Below are 11,185 nucleotides of genomic sequence, written 5' to 3'. Positions count from 1 at the left end.
ATCTTTTCTGTCCCAGATTAGACTTTGTATGGTGGAAAACAAAGAGAAAACAGTAGAAGAAGGGGAAATCCTACCAGCATCTTCAAGGGATACTATAGCATTAACTATATACTGACTATCGGAAAATAAATTAAATACAGAATCTTTAAACATCACAAAAGCTTGTAATACTGCATTAAGCTCTACCTTTTGAGCTGATTGTTTGGGTACTAAAAATGTAAAAGTTTGATCAGGTGTAACTATTGCTGCTGTACCATTATTTGACCCATCAGTGAATATATTTGGAGCATTCATAAAAAAAAAAAAAAGGGCTTTTTCTTTCAAAGCTTTGGTACACATTTGGCATCTTTAGGTATGTCATTGTTAATATTCTTATTTTTTCCCAGTATTTCTAATAACTGGGAAAAATTGTAATTTCTATTATCTCCTTCCCACAATTGAGGATGTCCAATTTCCTAATTATACAGTTTCCATAATAATATTAACTTTCCCATCATGGAACTGCTGAACTTACTTCCTGTTTTAATTTGACCATGTACTGAAAAAAAAATCAATAGAAGTGGGAATTTGAAGCTTATTTGGCATGCATATCATTTATGTTTATGCATGCTCCCCAACTTATTTATGTCCTGTCATTCTACTTATTTATTGTACTGCTCTGTCAATGTCTTGTTCTTCTCAATTTATTTGTTTTCAAACAGAAAATTCTCTGTTTTATTTTTGTCTTTATAAAAGCTAAAGCTATATGAGAACTAAATGAAGTTAGTTCTGCATCTGACTATCATTTCACTTTACTTCCAAATTGATCTGATTGATAATATAATTTTATGATGGCATTATTTTTCTTACTGTGTTGAAGGTAAATTAATTTTCTTAATTATTTTAGGGATTTTTTTTATATTTTGGAAATCTTACTGCTAACTATTTAGGGTTTTGGGGGGCATTTGATAAGATCTCAATAAGATCTCATTATTTAAATGAGGAACTAACACCTTTTTCAGGTCAGGGATATTTAAATATGTCATATTTTTCACTATAATTCTTCCTTATAATCATTGTTTTCTGGAACTCTAATTATATATGTAATATCTACTTTCCATTTGTAGATTTTATTTAAAAAATTTTTAGTTTTATCTATGTTTCTTTTATGTCCTCAGAGGTTTCCTTATCTTGATTTCCCAGAAAATTAGGTTCTCAACAATAATAGAGGCTTTATCTACCTCTTTTCTAGTATTCAGCATTTTAATTAAGCACTTTGTTTCTCCATGAACTTATTTAAAAATTTTCTCTAAAGCAAGGAAAGATACATTCAAAATATTATTGAGAAAGTAGTGTCCTAGCCTAGAACAAACTCAAATGAGTTGTTTTTAGAGTAAAGCTAAATAGAAAAGAGCTTCATCCCCCTTTTCTAGAAATGGGAGCCATGGAGAAATCCCAATTGAATATGTGGAGGAGAGTGGTTGGCCACGTGAGTTGCATGGTACCATATATAGAATATGTTAGAGTATGTAGGTTTAGCTCTCAGTAAAAACAAAAGAAAACAAAACCAGAACCATCTGAAGTAAATCCTTAGGAGATATCCAGTCATGCAGGTGAGAAGATAGAGCAATGCCGGGGTAACCAGCCCATGAAAAAACATCCAGGCAAGTGGAGAATTTATCTCTTGATCCATCTAGTCTCTGTTGCTGCTTGTAAACTTTCCCCTTTGGATTAGAAATATATTCTCCTTTTCAAACATTAAAAAAAAAAATTCTCTATGTATTTTTCTTTGTCTGCTTATTCTTTGTTTTTAGTGATCCACTCTTGAAATTTATAGAAATATACTGCCAACTCTATTTAAGGCTACTAATTATTAGTTTTAAATTTATACTTGCTTTTGCTCATTTTCTATATTTCCTAATAGTATGCATTCACATATTGTGCCATAGATATCCATTTAATGAATTAATGTGAACTCATTTCTACTCTTATTTTTATGATTTCATAGAACTGTTATCAGGGATAACTCTGAAGTCCACAGTTAAATCCTCATGTGGTACATGTTCCAATCACCTCTCCCAAAGATTGGTGTATTAATATAGTAACTTGCTCATAGTGCCATTTTTTGAAATAATCTACTACTCTCCTCCATTCTAATTTCCTAGAGCAATTATTCTTCCTTTCTGAAGTTATTCTGATATGTAGCTATTCTCCTTGCTCCAATTTCTTACCTGGCAACAATAGTCTTCACATTACCACTGGTGGCTTTCCCTGCATGGGTTTGATTATGTCTCTTAGATGATTAAAACTTATTTTTCCCACTTTCCATGTTATAATGCAATTTTATTCACTGCAGAACTTAAGACCCTTTATAATGCAGTCCATGCAAAATTCCCTGAACTCATAGCAATCATGGGCTTCCTCCATGCTAGGTTCCAACTACACCATGCAGCTTTACTCCTTGCATATCCTATCAATACCATACTACACATGTATGTATACAATTTACATCTTTTTTTTCTGTACTTTCTTTTATTATCATCATAATCTTTGCATCAAGATACATAGCAATGATAGCAGGTTTCTTTTTAAAGCTTAGTATTAAATATTAAATATCTTTCCCCAGTTTAATTTTACATTACTCTGCCAAGAAAAAAAATTTAAAACTCAAGTTATTTGAAGCCTGGACACACTTCCATGATTAGTCGGGCTATGTAAAAGTTGGCGTCGTATTCTTCCTGCTAGGTAAGCAGATCTAGGCCCTAGAAAGACTGGACCAGTGTGCTACAAAAATGGATGGCCTGTTATAAAGGTTACAAAGTAAGGACAGGGATAAGAGAGGAATATTTTCTTTCAGGAAAAACAAAAAAAAAAAAAAAGAAAACAATTTCTGAAGAGTCCCAGTCCATAATTTTTTCCTAAAATGGTTGAAGGAGCAGGTAAGATCTCAAAATGAGCTTCAAAGTACTGTCTCTGTGAAGGAATGATGGTTGTCTTGCTGAGGAGGGTGACGGTTGAGGAGGGGGATGACTATGTTGACCATCCACATTCTCCCCAGCTAGGGGAATGGGAATGGAAAGTTTATTGCCCAGTGGATGTGAAAGTGAGCTGAAGCTTAACTGGTACTCAATTCTCTAAGAAGTTTCTTTTAGAAACAGACAATTCAGACTTTCTCTCACTTCAGCAAAGAAGTTATTTTTAAAAGCACTTGGGAAGTTCCTCCTCCAACCTCAAGGTGGGAAGGCTCAGAGAAGGAAGTCATCAGTACAGCCACCTTCTAGGCCATAAAGGAATTCCTGAAGGTTGGAGAGCCCCTAGAAGTGGACAAAGGCTGCGGCCACCACCAGGATGTGAAAATTCTGATGGGACTGGAACCATGTATCAAACTTTCCCAGAAAGAAGCACTCAGGAATCTGAGCACCATAAAGGCCAGCTCCGGTGATGTACATCACAGCCATCAGGAAGAACCAGCCCTTCTGGCCCACTGTGGTGGCCTTGACAAAGCTTTCAGCAATTGTAAAGTGCATGCTGGGCACAACACCACTCAAGCCAAGTCCTAGGAACACTCCTGCTCTTGTTTGCCGGTGCTTAGGAGTGGCAAACCAGTCCCACTGTGCCACAATGATGGCAAAGATGCCCAGGACACGGACGATGGAGAGGTAGATGAGCCGAGGCTGTGGGGAGCAGTAGAAGCAGTAATAGAGCCAGGGGACAAAGCTCCCCATAATCAGTAGAGCAATCTCTGAATAGTCCAGTTTGGAAAAAGTCTGGGAGACTTTCTCTGAATGACGATAAACGGTGTGGAAGAGCCAGGGGAAGCTGAGGTAGAGCACTGCACCCAAAAAGAACATGCCCAAAACCACTTTCTCCTGAAGAGGGGCATGAAGTACATATTTGGTCTAAGCATGGTCAAGATTCCCAAAAAGAGAAATAGCACGAAACCAAGCTGATGGGTCCAGATGTTGCCAGTTTCTGTGTGGATGTGGAAGATGCTCTTGAAGCAAGCACAAAAGGAGGGCATAGGTGGTCTGTGGCCATGTAGCAGATAGTCATTGTCCTTCAGCCAGTCAGAAAGCACATCATATGGGATGACCCTTCAATGCCCCTCCCAGACCTTATATATGTACTCCTCCATCTTCTCCATGGCATGGTAGGCCTGCAGGGGGAAGTGTCAGTACCCATACCTCATTTTTACTTTTTTATTATATGTTTTGTTCATTATTTATCCAAGAAACAGTAAAAAAATCATGTTTTTAATGAAAGCTTTTCCCATATTAATTGTACTTACTCCTCTCCTTTTTAGAGATGTACGTTTCTTCATGTAAAATTCAATTGTGATGTTCCTCTAAAGTTGCAAGTATACTAGAAAGAACATCAGTGTATTGAAAATTACTTATAACTTAATTTCAATCCCACTCCTCTTTTCCAGTTATGTGACCTTGGAAAAGACCTTTAACAACTTAGGAGACTGATATTTTCTTTTGCATATAGGAGGATTTATTGTTTTTTAAATACTAAGTCACCATGGAACACATTTTTTTTTCTGATTAAAAGACTTTCTGGCATATCAAGATCCATAGTAATTTTTGTGTGTGTGTGTGTGTGTGTGTGTGTGTGTGTGTATAGTGTTAGAGGACTGAACCTAAGGCCTTGTTCATGGGAGGCAAGCACTCTACCAACTGAGCTATATCCCCAGCCCATCATTGTAATTTAATTATAATTTAAAAATATGAATGTTAAATGTATGTATGAAGTAGAAAAAATCAGTTTAACTTTTTTTTTGGCTAAGAGTAATTTTGCAGAATGAACCATTAACTCCATAATTCAAAAGAGAAATTGAAGGGATTGTAAATTAAGTTTTTATTAAGCCATTAGGAGCAGATAATAAAATGCAATGTATTTCTTGGAGTTGTATCAAAGAACTATGTATAGGCACAATAAGAATGTAAACGTGGAAATTCATGCATTCTTTGCTAGTTTTTTCTTTTGGCAACTATATTCCCAACGGTAATACTTCAAAAATTAAATACCCTAAGGCAAAACAAGCCAAGAAGGTTCATCTGTTTCCTTGGGGAGCATAGGTGTCTATATTATCTGATGTTCTGTTTAAACCTCCCAGTATAAATGAAAAGGTATGGCACTTATTGACTCTATTTTAAGTGGATTCAGGATGTAGAATGATCATAAAGGTCAAGAACACACACAAAGCAGTGACTGAAGCACAGACTACATTTATTGCTTTATGGAAACAGACTGTAGGTAGAAAGTAGTCAAACTCAGTTATAGTCATCATGTCATATGATAAGCTGTCCTTTCTGTAATATACTATTAAGTCTGATAATATTCTATCAAAAATAGTTTTAGAGCATTTGACATTATTCATTGTGAACTTCTTTATTTAGGGACATATGAACATGAAAATGTAAAGCCATACACAAGGTCACAGTGTTCCCTGTATAAAATGTCACTAGTAGCCTGTTTTTCAGCATCTATTATTGAAATCTGTGCATTAGTATGTTTAGAAACCTAAGAGGAAAACAGAACTTTTTCTCTACTATGGAGATAATAGATAAGCACTAATGGGTCAAAACAGTCACATATACCCTCTCCCCGGGTTTATATTTACTCCCTTTCTAGCATTACAAAATCATCATCCTTAGTTATAGTTATTACCCTAAAGAACAGACTGTACATGATATGTTTTACATGGACAGAATTCAAATTAAACTTTTTTAGGAAATGAAGTTTTGATATTTTATTTTCTGTAACAGGAGACAGTAATAAAGTATCTTCCCAGAAGGTTCCTTAAACAAAATTCATCAAAGAAAACTGTGAGTGGCTATCTCAAAGAAATATCTAAAAAACAACCTGTAAGTCTCTTCTGTTCTTTACCCATTAGTAAATTAGATTCATTGGACTCAATTGGATTCATTAGATTCATAATTACTGCTTTGAAAACTACAGTGTGGCCTTGAGTAATTATAGCTTTAGAGCAAAGATTAGTGATGACTGGCGGTTAGGAAGGGAGGACAGCAGAATGAGTTTAGGGAACTGACAACATGTGGCCAAGTCTTGCATAAAAAGTAACTGGCATAGCTGCCAAAGTGAGCAAAAACTGAGGCATGTGGGCAGAATGAAAGAGAGCAAAGTTGAAAGATAGCTAGGATTAATATTTGCTCAATTTAATTTTTATACCTTTATTTTATTTATGTATTTATTTGCTATTATTTATTTATTTATTGTGTGGTGCTGAATATTGAACCCAGAGCCTTGCACACCCTAGGCGAGTGCTCTACTGCTGAGCCACAACCCCAGCCCCTTTTAATTTAATTTTTGACTAGAAATACTGAATGGAATTTGTTTTAAATTTTGATTGAAAGGCCCACTCTCAATATCTACCTTTTATTTTTTAATTCAAAACAATGCTCACTTATGGATTTTTGTATCCACTGAACTAGTTTATATACAACTTTATCCACTATAAACACATGGGAGTCTATCCATTCAAATGAAATTTGAATTTGAATGAAATTGAATTCAAATGAAATTTGGCTACACATTAAATATAGATAAAGTAGGAGAATGTTTTACAACTAATACATTTCATGAAACAGTAGATCTCTTAGGCAAAACAATGAAAACCTTTGTGAAGATTAGTACATAAGGCAAAAATAAGACAATAAAAAAAATTCACCAAAGAAAGACTGATAGTAAAATTGTTTCTTATATCTAGATGTCTCAGAATTCCAGTGAGTACCTGACAACTTTTAGGGGAAACATTCTTGTGTAATATGAACTAAAGTTGCTATACTTATCACTAAATTAATTTTATTTTTAAAAAATCTGTATAACTTTCAAGTAAGGCCTTTTGAGTTCTGATTGAATTCTTTTCCCCATCAAGTTTTTTATTAAAGAACTGAACCACCAGACTCACTTTATAGTTGCTGGGAAGACTCAGTCTCAACAGGAAGAATTTATAGTCTGTTCCTGTTTGACCTAAAGAATATTAGTTTGCAATTATTTTTATAGCTATGTAGACATTGTAAATACATTTTGTCTTCAAGATCCTATCTCTTACTGTGATAATCACTGCAATTGTACCAGATATATGGAGAAATTGAACCATATATATGGAGAAACTGTTATATTACTGATAGTTGGACATTCAATATCTATTCCCAAAGCCATTTTAGTGAATGAGTATACCCCATATGCAATATAGGTAAGGCTATGTCCAAATCTTTACAACACTAATATCAAATGTCACCATATCTACAAATACTTAATTTTTAGTATATTGGTCATATGTTCTCCATACAAAAGTACTTGTGGTACTTATTCATGATGATTGAAAATGTAGTAGGATAACAAAAGAAAGCTAATTCAGGCTGGCATTATATATCAGGATAAAGGCAACATTATATGGGGATTTAAACTCTTGTCTGGGATATCATTTCAAGCTGCCAGTTGAGGCAGGTGCATATACATAAGACACAATATAGAAATGACTTCCAATCAAGTTCCTAAGGAGCTAATATTATAGCCATTTAACTTGGCCATGGTTTTACTTTGGAAGTTGTCTGAAAAATAGATTGGTTTATGTCCCTTACAACTAAAGAGGAGCCATCCACAAAACCAATAACTAGAGAAATTAAAACAGTATATTCACCTTCAATTCAGAGAGGAAATTCAAGTGAAACCAACAATATGACAGACACTAAAGGGACAGAGAGAGACAGACAGAAACACACAGAGAGGGAGAAAAAAGGGAGAGAATAATAACTCTTATTAACCAAATTTTGTTTTATCTGCTAAACTTCAGAACTAGGCTGTACATTTTAAATACTAACTCTATGAATCCTCAGATCATCATCATTTCTACTGTTAGCATGATAAAAACAAGGCACAAGTAATTTAATAGCTACCCAAGGTCACTGTGCTAATGTTACTGAACCAGGAAATAACAAGAGGCCATCTGATTCCAAATGCCTTCCCTGTATCAGCCAGGCTATATCATATGTGTTTAATGACATATATCCAAAATATTCCTTTTTATTTTTCCCAAAGCAAATATAAAAATAAGAAAAATAAAACATTTTCTGCACTCATTCTCTTTTGTCTTAAGTTTATTTTTCACAATATAGTTAAAATTTGGTCTTAAATACAATTCTTTAAAATTTAAATTACTTTTATTTTCATATACAGCTAACAAATAATGCAAATTACATAGTGTTTATAAACACAGATAAGGTCAGAGTCTAATAAAAGAAATATAATGTTTAGTTATTTTTTCTCAATACTTAAAAGTAGTAATAAAATGCTATGGTGATTATGATATAGAAGAGAAGACAGAGTGAATGCTTTACAGTTAATGAGTGATTGAGTTTAATATGGCTGAAGAATGAATCCCATACATCTCTTATTTGTGAAAGTGTCTGAAACAGAGATTACATTTACAACTGACACTGCTGTGTCACCCAGAGTCTGACCCAGAATAGCAAAAGCAATTCTAAGCAGGAAGTGTGAATCAGGCGGTATAGCGATATCAGATTTCAAACTATATTATAGAGCAATAGTAACAAAAACAGCATGGTACTGGTACCAAAACAGGTGGGTGGACCAATGGTACAGAATAGAGGACACAGAGACTAATCCACAAAGTTACAACTATCTTATATTTGATAAAGGGGCTAAAAGCATGCAATGGAGGAAGGATAGCATCTTCAACAAATGGTGTTGGGAAAACTGGAAATCCATATGCAACAAAATGAAACTGAATCCCCTCCTCTTGCCATGCACAAAAGTTAACTCAAAATGGATCAAGGAGCTTGATATCAAATCAGAGACTCTGTGTCTAATAGAAGAAAAAGTTGGCTCTGATCTACATATTGTGGGGTTGGGCTCCAAATTCCTTAATAGGACACCCATAGCACAAGAGTTAATAACAAGAATCAACAAATGGGACTTAAACTAAAAAGTTTTTTCTCAGCAAGAGAAACAATAAGAGAGGAAAATAGGGAGCCTACATCAGAGTCTTAATTGTAACAGTATAATGATCTGGTTATTCCATCCATTTGTAGTTTCAAATTGCTGAATTTAAATAATTCATGAATATGTTATAGGTGAAAAAATCATATTCTAACTGTATAGCAAAGAAAAAAGTAAAAATAAGAAATTTAAGTTCTCAAAGCAATTGCAGTTTTCAGGAGGAAATTAATATTTAGTTAATGAATAAATGGACACAAGAAACTTAGAATGGTTCAATATTTCCTCTGAAGTAGTATGTTAAATACATGCAGGGTATAGAGTCCATGGTTAATATTTTGCAAGTGTGAAATATGTTTTATTCCCATTTCCATGGAGATTTCAGCTTCTATAGATTTCAAACCCAATTTTGCAAAATGTGAAAGAGATTCAAAGAAAAATGAAGGACTCTTGTGTATAGTAATTCAGTTACATCAGTTACAAGAATTATATGTCTCCATCATACTTTTATGGTAAATTTTATAGTTCAGTTTTCTCAGGAAATAAACTCTAAAGGTTAGTGTAAAGCACGTAATTATTAAACATTCTCAGGGTTAATTTCTATGATTAATTTTAAAAGAATTAGTGATGGTAAATCTATTTTTTACAGAGAAACATTCTTGTGAAACATGAACTGTAAGTTTTTATACTTGTCTGTACATTAGTTATATAATAAGATTGAATAATTTTCTAATCAAGTCATCTGATTATCATTGAATAATTTTTCTTCAAATATGTCTGTTATTTGAGGAAACAAATAACACAGTTGTTGGGAAAAACAACTCTGGAGAAACTTTCAGGTCTTTGTCTACATGATCATGGGTTATGTCTACCTTGAAGGAAGAACCAGTCTAATGAGAAGAGGCTGACCCAACATGTGGAATTTAGGGCCTTTAAACTATTCTGTCCCAAATATTTAATTTCTAACTCAAATTAAAATTAAAGCTCATCTAAGATCCCATATTAAAGAATTTTTTTAAATAGTAGTTTTCTTTTTAAAGGGATCTATATAAGGTTGAATAGAATGCTATGATTATTAATTATACAAGTTTCTTAAAAACTGGAAAAAATTTGCAAAAGTTTAAAATAACTTTAAAATTAAAAAAGTTAAAATAACTCTGATAGTAAGTATCCTTCCATTGAATGGAAGAGGATGATCAGCTCTGAGGGGTATAAATGTCTACTGCCTAATCTACACTTAGCAGAATTTTCTGGTGGAAAAGGCAGTAAAAATGTCTATCAGCAGCCAGAAATCATCTTATTCCTCACTTGACAAAGTGGCTGGTTCATTTATTTAAGAGCATTCTATTGCTTTCGACAAGGTATCCCTCTATAAGAATCTGATGTCCCTAAATTTCTCAGAGTGAAACTAAGTTATTATTAGAAACATCCCAATAATTACCATAAAAGAAAAACCTTAGAAACAGAGAAGGGTCACCAACATTATCTTAGTCCTAATAAATATTCTTGTCAAAATGAATATTTTAATAAACTTTGTTTCATCTTAAGAATCATCATTAAAAATGGATGTATATGCCTATTTTTTCAGCATATAAACAGAATTTGAACTAGTGCTGCAATAATGAAAATCATCTTTACTTTTTCCATGACTCAGCAAATCATCTTAGTTTTATCATTAGCACATATCTGTTAAGCTTACAGTAATCCTTTTTTTGTAATGAGTGTTCCCATGGGGTAATTACTGCATAATTTCACAGTAACCTTAGAAATTCAGCCCCATGATAATCAGGGATTTCACATCACTCTTTGGCTGTTAAATTTCCTCTTAGTAAATGTCTTTCTCCTTTCAGCTATACATATTTAATTTAAAATATTGATATAAAATTTTTCTGAAGACGTTTGAGGAAAAAGAAATAATCTTTTGACAAATCCATGTCTCCAAAATTCAAGACAACTGACTATGCTATGTTACTATTGCACCTGCATTGCCAGGTAACTGTGATGTATTCCATCAATGGGAATAGTATATAATTTTATTTAATAGTATATTGAATTTCTTCTATTTAAAAGTCTTCAAATCATACAGTGCTATATTTTTAAAGGCACTAAGAGAAGAAAAGCCTCATAGTTTCTGGAAATAGGCAACATACCCATGAGATGCCTTTACCTATTTTCAGAGGATTGTGAAACTAATTTAATATGTTTTAAGTCACCAAAAACC

The 11,185-nt window shown here is 33.5% G+C and overlaps 1 pseudogene across 1 annotated transcript in view; it reads right to left on the bottom strand.

Moving 5' to 3' along the window:
* Positions 1-3,224: 3,224 nt before the first annotated feature.
* The window catches only part of LOC308654697 (adiponectin receptor protein 1-like), a 276,683-nt pseudogene continuing 268,722 nt past the window's right edge, over positions 3,225-11,185 (bottom strand). Inside the window, exon 2 of the transcript in view lies at positions 3,225-4,135. The product of the transcript in view is annotated as an adiponectin receptor protein 1-like (transcript). The remainder of the gene's footprint in view (positions 4,136-11,185) is intronic.

Source organism: Spermophilus citellus (assembly GCF_964194105.1).
Source record: "Spermophilus citellus genome assembly, chromosome: 8".
Classification (NCBI taxonomy): domain Eukaryota; kingdom Metazoa; phylum Chordata; class Mammalia; order Rodentia; family Sciuridae; genus Spermophilus; species Spermophilus citellus.
Note: the sequence above shows the minus strand (reverse complement) of the source record. Positions and strands in the feature narration are given on the sequence as shown.